This window comes from Pseudopodoces humilis, chromosome 7 (assembly GCF_049639895.1).
Source record: "Pseudopodoces humilis isolate 2021_Gansu_Grassland_sample_001 chromosome 7, ASM4963989v1, whole genome shotgun sequence".
Taxonomy (NCBI): domain Eukaryota; kingdom Metazoa; phylum Chordata; class Aves; order Passeriformes; family Paridae; genus Pseudopodoces; species Pseudopodoces humilis.
The window spans coordinates 51,885,863-51,901,699 of NC_142206.1; the positions used below are offsets into that span (position 1 = coordinate 51,885,863).

The following is a 15,837-nucleotide window of genomic DNA, read 5'->3' on the forward strand; positions in this document are numbered from 1 at the left end:
GCTGGGGCTTTGGTAAGGTGATCTGCTGAGCCCAGTCACCCTGAGAGATGCCCCTCAGTCTAGGCAATGATTTTTTTGCCTTTGCCTCTGTTTCTTTCAGCTTCCTAAAGATGTAGGGACCAGCTTAAAATCCAGCTGTACCAAGAATGGCAGAGTAACAGGCTTTCCCAGATGGTGGGAAAGCCTCATGTCTATCCCGGTCCACAGATTTATACTGGAAGATGATGTGTCTGCCAGAGAACATCGTTTCTTAATGCTGCCAGTGAGCTGAGCATCTCTACCACTCAGCCTGGGAAATGTCTTGGAACAGTTCTCAAATTGATAGTAAGAGATACTGTTAGGTGGCAGTGGATTCCTTGGAAAATATGAAATAGGTTCTGAAGGGAGAAGTGCTGAACTGTCTCAGCCATATAGTATCTCTAATGTTCTTTTCCCATCTGCATTATTTTTCCACTGAGGCTGAAACAAAAGGTTACCAAAAGACACAGACTATCCCTTTCAATTATTTTAGGATGAAATTAAAGCTTTTGTCTTTAAACATGTTCCAAAAAAGGAACAAAAGCTGGGGGAAAACGTGTTTAACTGACAGTGTAGCATTAAACTTGTAAAGTTAAGTGGCTTACTGAGCATCTTACAGCAACATAGTAATGCAGCATATTGAAGAAGAGGCAGGCAAACACCTTTCTATGAAAATCTTTCTGTTTTACCAAATTAAATGATTCGGTCTGTTTTCATGCAGGTTCACCCACAAAGCATTCTTGTAGACTGTCTTGCAAAAAAGGGATATTCAGAGTAAATCTTGATTAAATATTGCTAAATATTTCCAGAAGGTGAATGTGAAATTACCATAGGGACTTCACAGCAGCAGTCTTAACCAAGAAATTACACTCAGCTACTTAGGAAAAAGGAACTGCACCACACATCTAGGCAAAATTCTGGACACGTTACAAATTATGAGAGTTAAAAAAAAAATAATGGAGAGAAATTGAGAGGTCGGTCAGAAGTCTTTTTGATTTTTTTAGTCAGATTAACTTCCCAAAGTTTCTGGAAGAGTGTGGAGATCTTTACAACACAAAACCATGAGAATATCACTGAATAAATAACTTGCTTCTAAAGATCCTCCAAGCTTGCTGGTACTCCCGAAATCACAGTAGAGATGATGTAATATACAGATTTAAAACAAGAATATGGGACTTTCAATAACAGCAATGAAAGGAAGTAAAGAGGTGCTTTTTCATTGGTTGGTTCTGCTCCTTTTTTGGTTGTTTCCTGGTCTGCTTGTCCTGGCGTGGTTGAACAGTGAAAGTCAGCTGAACTCAGTTCCTTTCCACTCTGATCTGAAGTGTAGCAGACAGTAAAGGGTGAGTGATGCCTCACACATTTGTATTTATCAATTTTTTTCAAACGCAGCAATTAATTAAGTATCACATAATGCCAGGAGCCATCCTACCTTGTGTAAGCACAGTATAAACTATTAAAGGAGCTTTTTCTTAAGCATTTAATGTGACATATTAAGTCACTCACTTCACTTGGGCGGTAGTCAGTATATCGTCAGTACTCTTCCCCCTTTACTAAATACCACTGGAATTTATGTCACTGATGGTTCTGGGGCTGGATACTTATGGGAAAGATGACAAAGCTCCAACTGGAAACTCAAGTCAAAAGGAATACTCCTCAAGGAGAACACATGCAAGGGAACCCTCAGAATGGAGGTCTTCTTGCAAGAGAAGTTATGAATCCCATCTGAATTCGAAGGACTAAGGCAAAGAGCTAAAGAATATGAGTTCATGTGTAGAGGAACTGCATAAGGGGCAAAAGACCCCTTTGTCTTCTGGAAAGGTTGCTCAATACCATCATAAACTTTCTGGCACTGAAGAGCATTTTTTCTATCTCTGGTAATATCTCCTCTTAGGCTTTATCTTCTAATTTTTCTCAAGAGCATTATTTAAAGTAAAGAAGCAGAGACAAGGCAGGCCAGAAATTCATTTTTTGCCACATGGTGTGGTGTGCTTAGCACTCCCTCCTACTTGTGCCTGAGCACAGCCCTGTCCCGCCTGATAGCTGTGATGTGTCAGCTTAGAAGGTACAAATTGCTACAAGATCCAGTAGATTCAGCCTAAAGTGTATTTATTCCAACACCTTTGGGGCTGTGGAAACATTAGGCTTGCATAAGCACAAACAGGACAAAGGCAAAGCCTCTCCAGCAGCCTTCCTGCTGTGCAGAAACAGACGGCAAGATACAGGAATTGTGAGCTCTATTCCTCACACATTAACCTGATACTGACTGGTCCTTTTCACGATTTTTAACACCATCTTTTTAACATCTTCTCCTTCTCCAGAACCATATTGGAGGAAAATATTCTGGTCCCAACAGATGCATGTAAGGAAATCATACAGCATCTTTCTCCAGACAATCTGGAAAACCTCCACTGCAACCTTCTCGCAGCCAAGATCAGCTGTGAGTGCTGGCCTGGTGGCTGAGGGTGACAGTGTCTCATGGTGTCCTTTTTGCATGCTTTACGATCCAGACTGCTCTATTTTCTTTGTAATTATCTTTTTTGCCACTCATGCCTCTCTCAGTTGCTAGCTGGGAGGAACTGGGGGTCAGCTGGTATAAACAAGGATCTCCAGTTGCAGAAGGAAGGACTGCTGTAGTACTTTTCTTTCCAGGGGAAGACATGGACATATCTTCAGCAAACACCTCAAACATCACTGCTCACTACCTTTCAATCCTGACCAGTCTGCAGAACTTCTGGGCTTTTTCTTCCACCATCTGCTTCTAGGATTTTGATCCTCCCTTTCAAAGACACCCACACTTTAAATGGAAGGGCCATTACATGAAAATCAGACATGTAAAGAAGACTATAATAGTAAGACAAGCATACAGCAACATTTCCCAGGCTCCAGCAAGCCAGAACCCAAAGGTTTCCTGATCCTGATGTGATACTGTTGTATTGCAACAAATGGATTCTTTCAAGAACCTGTCTGGAAAGATTGCAAATGGATTTTCATGACTATGAGGAGGGTCAGCTGTATTTTAGCACCACAGCTGAGCATGAGAAGAAGACATTCTGTAGTCTAATCATATCTTCCTTACCAGCACGTTTCAAAGTTCTAACAAATTTCTGAGCTATAGGTGAATGAATTCTTTGGGAAAATGTTCCCAGTTACACATTAGAGATAATCCTTTAGCTGTGAGCTTTGGTTTAGGAAAATCAGTATCTAAGTATCCATCATATGAACACACACTTAGCAAGTTGCAGAAGAGATACTAGGCACCACATAAATCCATTCTAGGGTTAGAGGGCTAGTCTTCTGGAATTATGATTTTCAAGTTAAAAAACAAAAGCATCAATTTAAAAAGTACTTTCAACTAACTCTTTCAGAGGTTGGCTTTAGAAAATATGAGTTCTGAAAGCTTTCCTTGGAAGATGGCATAATCTTCAAAATCATCCCAGTGAGTACATTGCCAACAAGTTATTTCAACACAGCTGCTAATCCATCATGTGCATTTTATGGAAAGAGTTCCTCATATATCAAATCTGTTGGGCTGCAAGCTAGTCATAGTATGTTGTGTCTTCACCTGAATTTTTTGACTGGAATAAAGGATAAAAGATATCAACCCTCTGTGTGCCAGGCTCTTGAATGACAGAGATAAAAATATAGTTTGGAAGCTGCTTATTGCTACATTATGCAGTCACTTTTGAAATAGTTAAAACTCCAAAACCCCAAAATAAGTTGGAATATCATTTGCTGAACACAAATTTCTAGATGTCTGCCCATAAGGGAAGGAGAAGCCACTTTTTGTATTTGTTGAACAGAAAATGTGGCATAGCAAAGTCTATGAATTACATAGTGTTCTCCCTGAAAAATAGAATTGCATAATATGTTGTTTTACTACTGCACGTAGTAAAAAATCATTCTTAGGTCCCAAAGCCAGAAAAAACAACACATGAAAGGACAAACTGACTACAAGTTCACTGCTTTGGATATAAAAAGGTATCTGGCATGATGAAGTCTTTTTTAGGCCATGTGGTTTTCATTTGAATTGGTTCATGTAAGGTTCTTTCAAGAGGAGGAAAAAAATGTGATAAATCTCCTTAGGAATAGAGCCGTGCAGGCTTGGGAAACTCGCTGGGCAAGGCATTTCTTTTTGTTCGCCAAATTCTAGGGGCACAAGAGCCTAATGAGAGCTGAATTAAAATTGATGTGAAAAAAATTAAACACTTTAAAGTATTGTTTGGGGGCTTGCAGAGCACATGCCAGTGAAAGTTGATAATTTTGTGGGTTTGCAATTTAATTAAATTAGTTTTTTTTTTCCATCAACAGACCACTGTTGCTATCTCTTTTCTTTCCATCTAAGAAACAAACTAGAAGAACATTGGTAGGAATGAGCCCATCCTTCTCTTTTCCTCAGTTTCCCTGGGACCAGGAAAATGAGTATTTCAGTGCTCACGTCAGAGTTGAGACGTTCTTCTCCTTTCAAGACATTTTTCTACATGGTCTTTTGCAGGCAAGCATGAAATCATTCTGTTTGAGCTCTGAGCATATGTGCATTCATGCTACGCATCCTTGGACAGAGCACTCTGCTGAGCACAAATTGACATTTTCTGTCTTTCAGCAGGGGCTTTAGCTTGGGCTCGGCACTGTAAATGCAGTAACATGGCTTCCAGTTCAAGGCTGTCATAAATCCAACTGGCTCAAGTCTTGGGCAGAAAAACTTCTATTCTGCCTGCAAAAGGCTATGTAGACATTCTCTGATACTCATTCACACTGAGCTTGATCTGATGCCTGCTGGAATCAGTGATAGTCTTTATACTTCAATAGGTTTTGCAATAATCTTCCTTCAATGCCTTGCAAGAAGCATTCATCACTCAGAACTTCTAGGGACTTCAGTGGGCCTCAGGATGCTCAGTATCTACATGTGTTAGATTTTGCCATTTCAGTTCAGACATCCCTTTCACACAAAATTGACACTCTTGTTCCAAGCGAATTTCCAGCTTGGTGACAGATTTACTGAGCATGAGCACCACTCACCATTCATCATCTCCAACCTCTGCTTGGAGAACTTTTAACTCTGGCAAGTTCCTGGACAAGACTGGAGCTCACTTTGCTTGTAGCATTGCCTGATTAGAGCCTAGTGCAAAAAAAGGTTGAGAATCAGTGGTGTTGCATCAACCCCATGAACAGAATAGTCACACTTCACGTGGTTTTAAAGGCAATATATAACACTTTATAAGGTTGCTTGAAAGAGAAATGGCATCAGAAATTAATGTCTCTTTTAATGGAACAGTTTTCTTTCAGCCCTTAGAAGTGACACTCTCCATAGATATTCTAACAAAGTTTCAATGTCAGGTAATTAATTCTTTGCTTATTTTTGCATCAAAAATATTTACTCAAGCTAAAACAGAAAAGTTTAGTTTGTTGGCAATGATTTTTGGGGGTTGTTGATTTTTTTTTTTTTTTTCATTTGGCAAAAGAAGCTAAAATAAACAGGTCCTTTTGGGTTCTTTAAAAAAAAAAAAAAAGTCATCTAGTTTTGAGAGGAAAACACCCACTTCCTGAAGTAGTTAATCTTGAAAACAGAATGTTGGGACCCCTCTCTTATAACTTTGTATAACAAACCAAGTAGAAAAACAACTATCTGAGTGGTGGAGCAACATGATCAGCTGTTTTTTTGCTAAATTAAACCCTTCTATGAGCTAGGCCAGTGGATATCAGCTATCTCTGGATTTGAATGTATTTGTGTCTCAAGAGAATATTATGGGTATTTTGATGAATAATCAAGCCTCTAGACAGCACAACAGAGACTATTTCTTACACATCGTTCCCAGGGAAACCAAACTGAAAGCAGAACTTTCCGAAGAGGAAGCAGCCATCGCAAAACACTGACCAGCTGTAGATGGATGTGCTTCACAGAAATACCTCTGGATTTTTATCTCCTTGTATCTATTTCTTAACAGTAAATAGATCTTTTAATCCCATTGTTCCTGCAGGTGAATTCAATTCACTAATAAAGAACATCCTTTTCCAACCGCATCAATTTTACATTTGTATAAAGTCCAGTGCAGTCTGTTCAGTAAACACAAAATTATTTCCCTGGACCTGAGAGGTATCAAGACAATGAGCAAAAAAACAGTCAGAAGCATCTGTCCAACTTAACTTTTGCAATGAAAAAAATCTCTTCAAATCATCTTCAACTGAGCAATAACGCTCAAGCGCTGTAAATTCGTGTATAAATTTGTTCTGTAGTAAACATCCTTACCTCTGTACCAAAGATAGCTTCTTATATTATATGCACTCTTATCTTTGATATTTTCTTTTAGTAGTCTCATAAATACAAAGAACTTTTAAAGCCAAGTTATGGCACTATCAGAGTCAACCCAGAATCTTTTGATCAAATAATCAAATTAAATATCAAAAGGCAATTAAAATTAAAAAGACTTCAGTCTACCTCCAGTTTTCAGTCAAGCATGATGAAAGCATTATTATTATTTTATTACCTTCCATTTTCTTGAATCCTGGCTTATGGCTTGGGTGATGTGGATACACAATTATTGAAGAAGGTTTATCTTAGATCAAAGCAGCACTGAATTCAAAATGCTACTACTTTCTCTGAATTTCAGCAATACTGTTCCATGTGTTTTTTTCTGACCCATTGCCTTATAGGACAGCAAATTCTCAGTTTTCACAACACTTTTTACATCCACAAAGACATCAAATACATAAGAAATACTATTGCACTTAGATTTTTCATGTCCTGTTAATCCTTTTCCTCATCTCCAATTAAGTGTTCTTATCAGGAAGAAAACAGATCTTCCTTTTTTTGTAACCACAGTATTTAATATCCTGGCATATAATGTGAATAGTACAATAATAATATTGTACTATATATATATAATATACTATATAATATATATATGTATAATATTGTACTATAATATACAATAATTATAGCTCTTGCTATAATTATTACTGATAGTTTTGTATTATGTAGTTTAAGCCTTATGCAACATTAAAAATCAGCATATTCCTGTACCCAGAATATTTCTGATTTAGGGGGACATGTGGCACCAGTGCAACACAAAATAACAGAAGAGTGTCCTTAAGAGCTCAGGGACTGGTGGGATGAATACACCTTCCTCTTTTGGCCAGCCAGCTCTGCTGGCTGCAAAGCAAACCAGCTCCATGAGTTCCCAGAATTGTTAGGATGACAAGAAAGTTGTCATCCACTGACCTGAAGCTCATGTTGTACATATGGATCAGCAATGGGAGGCTGAATTCCCCAACCTGTCCCCCATATATAGAGCAACTGGAAAGAAATTGATTCCTTTAGAGGGATTCAAAGCAGGATGTGTCCTGAAACACTGCTTGCAAAGGTATTTTTGTGTCTCCAGTGATTTTAGGAGGAGTGAAGGAAGCCTCCTAACTTGGGCACTTAGTAGTTAGATATTTGGTGAGGTGAGTACTGCAGTGGTTCAGAGACAGGGTAGCTCCATTGTTCCTTTGAGGGCTCAGCCCATTTTTTTCTATTAACCTTCCAAAATTTTTATAGCAAGAGCTGTGGTCTTTCTGTACCCTTTACATTTCCCAAAGCCCAGACATCCATCTGCAGAGCAGTGGAGAGATCAGACACCAAGAAATACAGAAAAAGAAACCAAAGAGAAGCATGGAGAGACAAGTTGTGATGTTTCTGTGTGTGTGAGTGTTTGTGTGTGTGCATCTGCCATGATGGCTGAAGTATGTTTTTGGTGTTGATACGTCTGTAGGAAAGGACAAAATAATTTCAATAAAGTATAACACCAATATGGTGACTGTGAGAGAATGTAATTAAAGGGATATGAGGCTGTGAGTGCTGATACAAGACAGTGGAAAGGGAAAGGAAATCAGAGGCATGGGAACATAATGGCTAATGAAGGATCTTAGAAGCTGAAGCCAAGAATTTAACTTCATAAAAAGTACATCAGGAGCCCAAGGATGTGTTCTCTTCAAGCAGATAAAAGCCAGACGCAGTGGGGCTTGCTACTCAGCTTTGGGTCATTATTACATGTTGGTTCCATTATTTCTGTCTTCATCAAGGGTTATTAACTCATCATCACCACAGGCTGCCTTTTTGTCATGTAAAGCTTTGTACTCTGAGCAAAATGCCATTCGTTGCTCATAGGTTCCTCCAAGCAGAGGAGCAATACCTTTGTGACTGGAAGGATAGTCATGATACCTGAAAGGCTGGAGCATGCTACAGAAGTGTGGCAGGTCCTGCCAGGGAGCTGGTGCCTTTGTGGAAGAAAACAGAGCAACAACTCCATATGCTAAATCTCTAAAATGCCTAAGTGTGTATAGACAAAATTTTCTTCATTGCCAAAAACTTCTTGGGTTTGGGACACAAATACAAAGGTAGGTCATCTGAATTTTAGTTTGGTTTAAAGTAAAAAGTCTGTTTCATGCTTTATTTTTGAACCCAGTTATTATCAGGATTTTTTCAACACTAAAAGGAGCTCTCAGTGTCAGCTATATAGGAATCCAAATATTTGAAAAGTGTCACCAGATTCCACAGGTTGTCCTTTACAACAGATTCCTCAACTTTTATAAGAGCTGTAACTGTAATTTTGACTGAGTTTCCATTCAGATGCACATTAGGAATGGTTTTAATCAAATTAACTAGGTGCTACTCATCAAATAAATATTTACAAATAGGTATTTTTCACCTGTGGTGGGGGAGAAATCTAGCAGACATTCCTAGAAAAATTTCCTGGCTAACTCTTTCTGGTGCTTTTGTTTCTTGCCTTCTTTTCTTAAACAACTATTCATTGCTCAATAAGCCCCTGATATCAATTCAACCCTTACATACTTCAAATGGCTCTGGGCTTTGGTTTAACCTGCAGCAGATTATTCTGTCTCTTGCATTGAGTTTAGCTGTCTGTGACTTCCTTGCAAAAGCAGGTATTTTCTTTGTGAATAAATTTTTCTTCTCTGAAATATTATTCATCTTTGTGCAAATTGGCACTGCTCAGAGGGGATGCTCTCTGGGTTTCTTTTGTAATCTTCTCTCTGCCAAACACAGGCACCTTCTAGGACACTCATCTGTGCCCTGGGAAAGATGTGCATTCCCCAGCTGCTCAGTTTCTTCTCACTTTTAAAGAAAGGCAAGGCAAGTCTACTGCTGTTTGTTGTTTCTCTTTTCCTGCTGCCACACAAGGTTATCAGTAGAGAGCAGAGGAGTGATGGTGATTTGTTTCCCCTGTCACAGAGGTGTAGCACCAGTTCACCCTCAGAAAATGTATGGCAGGAATGAGATATTCCTATTCGAGTGAGCCAGAGACAAAAATCTGCACAGCACATGACCAGAACCAGCCATTCAGCTCTGCTGTGCACTGCAAGATTTCTCACACCAGCTGGATGAGTGTCACAGCTGAAAACTGAGTGAGAAGTACCTGGGTTTGCCTCAGGCATGGAGCCAGACACAGAATCTGACACAATCCCACAATCATGCCCAGCTCCCAAATGCATTTCTCCCTTTCCTCCATCCCTTTCCTGAAACCCATTTATTTTAGGGAACATCTGTTATGCTGGTGTAACTGGAGGGCACGTTGTGCTGGTGTAAACAAGCCCAAGGGAAGTTTCATGCTGTCTTCCCACCATGTCCTCTTTGTTCTGCTCCCTTCTCATCCCAGTGACAGCTGTGTCCTGGGCAGAGCTCACCATTTCTGTGGAAAAGTGTGGTATTTTTAGCCTGATTTCCTAATAATATGAGAATTGTGAGATCATGTCCTTCACGTGTTTGTGGAAAGGGCCATTGTAGAGGTGCCCTACAGCCTCTACCTTTCCTGGTAACTTTTTACCCTGTTTATCAGTCTCAACCAAACATGTCAGAAGGTTGAAGAGTTCTGAAATATCAAATGACTTGTATCTCTCCTGAGAAAAAAGTGTCATGAAAGGAAAGCATGGTAATAGCAGCACAACAAATATTAGGCCTCAGAAAATTTACAGGGTTTCTTTTCTCTCTTCTTTGCATCCATTAGAGACAAATGTATAAGAAACCTAACTCCTTCAGTCCTGCTGCTAGTTGAAATTACTTTTTTTCTGTAAGGCTCAGTGTAAAAAAGGTTATCTCACTGGACACTCCTTCCAGTCTCACTTGGGTATGTAGACAAGACTGATGGTCCAGAACTGTCTCCTGCAAGCTGTGTAATGACTGAAACATAGAGAATAATGTGTCAGAAGACATTTTTATGTCTTCTGCTCTCAGTTTCCCAAAGCCTCAGTACTGTGAAAGCCCAAGGCTTACACTCTAGCTTATATTTGGGGTTTGATTTTTACTGTGTTTACCTTGCTGTTTCTGACATATATCAGTGGTAGCAGAGGTGTCAACTGAGAGCTGAGTTTCATCTGTAGACCTCCATGTACAGCAGGTCATCTGGCCAAACACAGGAAGCCTGATTTCCACCAAAAAGGTTTTGCATTTCCTATCTAGAAAATATTAGTAAGAAGCATCTATCAGACCAAACAGTCTTCAGTGATACATGTTAAATAGATAATATGCCACAGAACCAGTAATGTTAATAAGGAGTAATGGGAAATTCAGATATAATTAGGATCCCCAACTCATTGAGTCTAACATCTTAATCTGACACTACTTCTCTAGCCTGTGAAGTTGTGCCCTACTAAATGCCTAAATTTCAGTAAACTAAGAATGACCTGGAAGTTAAATTAAATTTTCAATTGTCATGAAAGAAGTGGCCTTGCTGTGCGCTGTAAATTCTGAGAAATTCCATTAATGAGTGTAGACAAAATGCTTAGGCTTCACACTAGGAAAAACCCCAAAACCAGACAAAGGCAATGGGCAACTTGATCCCTTTGTAAAACTTTGTAATTTTCTAACTCGTGCTTTTGCTTGTTGCAAAATTAAATTGACACTGAATTTAAATTTCAAAAGCATTGTAAAGACAATTTCATTTTTTTTTTGTCTTTGTCCTTAGACTGAAGTCAACTTCAGGTTTGATCAACTCAGAGACTTATTTGCTAAAAGCTGCTGGCAAGAGGAATGAAACATTGTCATGAATTTTCATTTTGTTCCACTACATTCCATCAAAAATACTGAAAAGGTTATCCCTTTGTATTATGCTAAGATTCCTCAGACAGGCTATGGAGTCAGTGAAAGGTTCTCAGTAAATATTGGTTTAATTTCCAGGTACAATTTTGGAAGATAACAGTTACACAACTTTCCAAGGAGCAACAGCATCCCAGCAGCACAAATTTACAGCTTTTGGACCAGAGCTATGGCATATGGATCAGAACTGTTTGTGACTCAAACCACAGAGTAAGCTGATGCCTTCCTGAAAAAAAAAAAGAGGAAAAAAAAAAGAAAACCAAACTTTTTTCAGCAATGTTGGTAAAAAGGGGAAAAGCTAAGCTGGCTATCAAAATTATATATATATATTACCTTACTGCCTGACAGTAATGTAGACTCTGGGAATTCAGGTGAGTAGGGAAAAATGCATTTAATAGAACATGAGTAAATCTGTTTCAAGCATCATCTTCAGCTGGGGAGATAATGGGCTATTGAAAAGATCTGGTAGGGAAGACATGATTATGCCATCTTTCTCTCAGACATCTGAATGTTCTCCCTGAAGCCTTTTTTATTTGTTTCTGACGTAAAATTTTACTTTATTTGCCACAATAGGGTAGTGTATAGTCTACCTCCCATTAAGGTCCATGGGGAGACTTAATACAAGTGGGTTGGCAAACCGCCCTTGTCCATACTGCACTGTTTGAAATGGTTGCTCAACTTCCCATCTTTGACATTGTTTTCAAACATACAAGCTTTTTTTAATGAAAGGAGTAAACTCAAATGTCAGAACCATTAGATTTCCTTTTATCCTTCGTGAGTACAACTGCAACAAGATATAGCTCTAAAAAGTTGCATAGACCTGTTAAATAGGAAGACTTCTTTGTAAGGAAATCTATAGAAAGTAGAGAGTTGTGAAAAACTGAAGAGTGACAGCATCATACTTGTAGATAAGATGAGTACATGAAAGAAGAAATGCCAAGGAAAAAAGACCAAAAATGTGTGGAGGCTTTATTAGTGAACAATCTCATTAGAATGATTCACAGTTGAGCAATTTTGCCTTAGAGGAGTTCCTTTGATTCATGGCAAAAAAACTGGGAGGCTCTGGAACCGAAGAAAACCAAGAATTAGTGATGGAAAACACCAAAAGTTTAGAATTTCAAATGTAGGTGATTATTCCAAATGTTTTGAACAATCCTTGTAGTATTGTAGTGTTAGATGTCAGATTTCATACTAATGTTACATGTGGACACTCTGGTCTGAGACCATTGAGATAATTTCTATAGTACTAGACCAGGATGGGTTTTAACTGATTGGTTTCTCAGGAATATTTGCCTAACTTGTTCTTAAGAATTTGTAAGGAAGGAAATAAATTGCTATTCCTAATCTGCTCCTGTATTTTGTGTTCTGATCACTGATAAACTGGATGGATTCTGTTAACCAACTGTACATCTGCCTTGGATGTTTTCATCCTTTAGACAAAATGATGCTGGACTAGATTTTCATAACTTCCTTATGTGTCATTTTCTGACTGCAGATCTTTACAGTCATCCTTTCCATCCAAAGGTGGTCTTTCTGTTGTCTTTGGGGTAAGATAAGGCTAGAAAACAACCAAAGAAAACTATTATTGCTACTTTAATAGCATTGGCATTACTATTGCTATATTAATGGCATTGCTATTTTACTTTGTTTATGTGAGGGATTGCTGACAGAAGGAAACCAAAAATGAAACAAAATTTCGATAGACTAATATGTAAACTTTAGGGAAGTGGGATTCCATCTGAAATGCAGGCAAATATGAAGAGGTGGAATGGGAAGTGTGGTCTAAGTCAGTTTCCTGCTCCTGTGGGAAGTCAGAAATCAGGGTACAGCAGGACTGGGGCGTGTGTCAATGGAATGTTGTGGGACAAAATGAGCATCTACCAGCCAAAAACATTTGCCTCCTCCCAGCACATTTCTCATCAGTATTCCAGATTCTGCAAAGACCTACCTCCGAGACGCCCTGACAGGTACAGTTAGTGAAAAAGAGGAGAGTTAGCACTGTGCTGCCAAGTAGCACAAATGCAGGCCATGAGAAAATCCCTGCTGAATCGCATGACCTACACAAGTGTGGCATGCCCACCAACACCCAGGCCTGAAACATCCGTTTGTCATCTTTCCACGAAAATGTTTCCAACATTTAAACTTTAAAGTTTCCTGCGCTTATTGGAGATTTTGTTTTTTGTGGCATTTATGTCCATTTACGTAACTTCTGTAAATCTGTTGCTAATTGCTGTATTTGCTTCTTTATTTCATTTGTCCGATGCCCTTTGAGTGGTTTTAATAAAATCACATATTATGACTAATGGTCTCTGTCCCCCATCAGAGAGTACTTTTATGTCTCAAATAAAGAAGGTTTGACAACTAGAACCCACGCCTTTGTTCTTTACACATCCAAGTCTTCAATCCCACTCTTTGACATAATGGGAGTCCTTCAGGATGGGCTGAAGGGACAAGGTGACACTCACACTGTGCAGACTGGGAGGGCATTGAATCCACATGGTACTCAAGTTTCTCACTCAGCTCAGACAATAATGTAGCACTGAGACACAGCCTTCAAGATTTGCAAAGGAAGTTGTAATGGTGTGCTTCTCCCCCACATTCCCACATATATCCATATAAATCCCATATTATATCCCGTAATCTGCTCAGGTGATAATCACCAGGTTGTAATGTTGTATTTGGTCATGAGGGCTCTATCCAACTCAAACTGGTTTTGGGGAAGACAGATAAGAACACAATAGCAAAGGCTAATTTGAGCAATGCATCCACCTAACCACAGTACTGGTCAAGGTATGAATCAAGCCAACTTTGTAAGAAATATTTGTAGTTGATATGCAGATACAGCTATGAGTCCATTATCTTACCCCTTAAACTGTGGGAAGCCCAGGACCCCTTGAGGTCTAGTGAAGAGCAGTGGGCTGCATACCAGGATCTCCCCTGGAGTAGACAAGATTACTTCTTGAGTCAAAGAGAATCTTAATTGCATCTGTTACTCTGTACAAGATTTGGAAAGAAATGTGTTGAAATTTTGAAATCTTAGCTAGGTGATATAAAAGGTTGAATGTGCACATATAATCCTTTAGACATAAACTGTTGACCAAGTCCGGGACTAATCTGGATTCAGCTGCACCTAAACTTCCTTCTGAGTAGGAGTTTAGAAAGCAAGAGGATCATTTCTGAACTTCCAAATTCAGCGGGGGGGGTCTCTCTGATAGTTTTGTCTGGCCCTATCAACTGTACCTTACCATCAAATCTTGTGAAACTACTGTCCTATTTACAATCAAACTTTGTTAAATCACACTGCTTTACATCAGTTAACATACTGCTACTTCTCTCTTATGAAGTGCAACACCACATGTGACAGAAATGCAATTAGAGCACACTCAGAAGTTACAGTGTATTTGGCACATTCTAAACATCCCTCTGCATAGATTATTGTATAACTCAGCTATGTCCAAAGACCTAATTCACAAAAAGAAATTAAATATAAGCATCTATAGTGCTAAGTGTTAAAAAAGCAATGTTACTGAACAGTGCTGGTTAGATGGGACCAGAAATGGCTCTGTTCTTAATAAGGCTGTTCCAGGAAAAGTTAATCCAAAAGTAGCTACTCTTTTTCATTTCCTCCATTCTCCTCTGTCTGAAGCCAAATCTGCTTGGCACTTCAGCAGCTGGCTTCCAAGATAAGGCTGTGAGATCCTGCAGAAGCATGCTATGGTTTCTGTGTGCACAGATGTCAGCAGCTTTCTGCAGTGCAGGGATCCCTCTGTAATGGCTGAGAGTGACTTGACAGTGCTGTGCATTCCTAGACCCTCTCCTTATGCCAGCCCAGATTAATCACAGAAACATCACAAAGAGAAATGTGGAAGTTTGAAAGGCCAATGCAATCAAATTCCACACTTTCAATAGCTCCTAGAATAACCCTGAGCAATGAGCATTTGTCCCAGCAGCAATTCTGGTATGCTGGTCCAGAGGACAGTCTTAGTATTCCAAAGAGTTTCAGTGCAATATTTATATACTAATTAAAAAGCAAATCAGTAACTTCAGTCAACAAATTAGCCTAAAATGTCTATTTCCAAAATGTATGTACAACATAATTCTACAGATTCATCTTCAGTGGCCATATCCATCTCACTTAACTAATATTTTTTAAAATATCTCCATTCACATAAGGTATTTTTATATAGATATAAAATATTAAAATGCTGAACAAACCCTTGCAGTTCATAATATATTGGTGGTTTCTTCCCAAGGTAACACAAATTATAACATCAAAACACTCATTTTGATAATACAGAAAAAGCAGGGATTTTCATTTTAGTCCTTCAATAAGATAATTATATCTGCTTATCCTGGAACTCATTGGAAAGTTAATGGTCTGAAACCATAATATTGGCATTTTAAAAAAGTAATTTAAAAATAAATCTCTAAGCTTCACCTTTTCAATGATGCAAGTTTCAAAACATGAATCAAATGGGGTCAAAAAAATAGGAAACTTTTCTCTTTTTAAAATGAAAAAAAAAATGATGATAACCATTATTTTGGGGCCTGCATCTTTATCTGAATACCTGTCAACTTGGAGGAAGATTTCTTTCAGAAGTAAGTTTGCATGCAGGTGTGTGTTTGAGTCAGTTGTCTTTGAGTTCCTGGGCCCAGTTTCATTATAAATTACAGTATGTTTTACTTTAAAACAACACTTGGAGGCAGCGTTTGAAGTAGTTTGAAGTTGA

The 15,837-nt window shown here is 38.7% G+C and overlaps 1 long non-coding RNA gene across 1 annotated transcript in view; it reads right to left on the minus strand.

The window, feature by feature from the left end:
- Window positions 1-5,055: 5,055 nt before the first annotated feature.
- The window catches only part of LOC106628063 (uncharacterized), a 105,024-nt gene continuing 94,242 nt past the window's right edge, over window positions 5,056-15,837 (minus strand). Inside the window, exon 3 of the long non-coding RNA XR_001331287.2 lies at window positions 5,056-5,137. This is a non-coding gene — a long non-coding RNA (uncharacterized LOC106628063). The remainder of the gene's footprint in view (window positions 5,138-15,837) is intronic.